This window comes from Cynara cardunculus (genome assembly GCF_001531365.2).
Source record: "Cynara cardunculus var. scolymus isolate 2C chromosome LG 6, CcrdV1, whole genome shotgun sequence".
Taxonomy (NCBI): Eukaryota; Viridiplantae; Streptophyta; class Magnoliopsida; order Asterales; family Asteraceae; genus Cynara; species Cynara cardunculus.
In genome coordinates this window covers 11,866,369-11,867,483 of record NC_037533.1, presented here as the reverse complement: position 1 = coordinate 11,867,483, position 1,115 = coordinate 11,866,369, and positions in this window count along the sequence as shown.

The window sequence follows — 1,115 nt, the reverse complement described above, 5'->3', positions numbered from 1 at the left end:
ACAGATTTGTTAGAAGTAAGCCACGAGTTTATGGTTAAAGAGTATAGAAAAAGTTTTTAAACAAAGAAAAACTTTTATTTGAAAAATCCGTAAAAGATTATGGTTTTTCAAGAGAATGTGTATAAAGAAACAGGATTAATAATCAAGAAAGAGATGATTAAAACCCTCTAAAGTTCAATACATTAAGAGAACAAAGTTTTTAATCATATTAAACACATTTCTTATATAGGGTAAGAAGAAAAGAAGATTCTGACCTTTAAAGTTCAAGAAGAAAGGTCGGAAAGAGGTTTGAAGATTTAGAGAGTTCTTGCTTTGGAGAAATCTTAGCAGAAGTTCATCTAAGAATTTTGAAAGTATAAAGAGAAAAGTGAAGAAGAAATCTTATATTTATAGGTAGGAGGAGAGAGAAGAAATATGAGACAGAGAAAAAGACGACGGATCGGGAAAGTGGTCATAATGAGAAATATGTCATGTTCTCATCCACGATTGGATGGCATTTAATGAGGTAGCGTAATGACAGATCATTTTGTGCGTCTCAAAGCGTCGCTCATAGGAAACAGAAAATGTCGTCATAAAGACGATGTATTAACTACTTTCTTTTAAAAACAAAAAGGTTTTTAAGAATATGAAGAGTCATTCAGTTATAAGAGTACTGAAAACTCTATCTAAAACATTTTATCACTAAAAAGGAGAAAGTATTTAGTGATGGTTTTAAGACATCATGTTTTAGTGAAGAGAGTCACTGAAACTGGCATTTAAAAAACTTTTTGGTCACTGAAGAAAAGTTTCAGCGAGCGTTTAGATTTCTAAGACAAGTATAAATATATACTTGAAGACGTGGTCACGGAGACCACCTTTTAAAACATTTTGTCACTGAAAAAGAGAAAACATTCAGTGAAAGTTTTAAGTTGTGAAAAGAGAAGAGTAATCATACCTTAGAGATAGATATATTTACTCAAGATTTCAGTGTTAGGGATAGAGCACTGAATCATTTCACTTACTGAGTGATGTTTAATGACTGAAGGTTAATCTTCAGTGTTTAACATCCCTAATTCGCTGATAAAGATATTAAATCTTGTCTCATCAAGAGGCTTGGTGAAAAGGTCAGCGAGTTG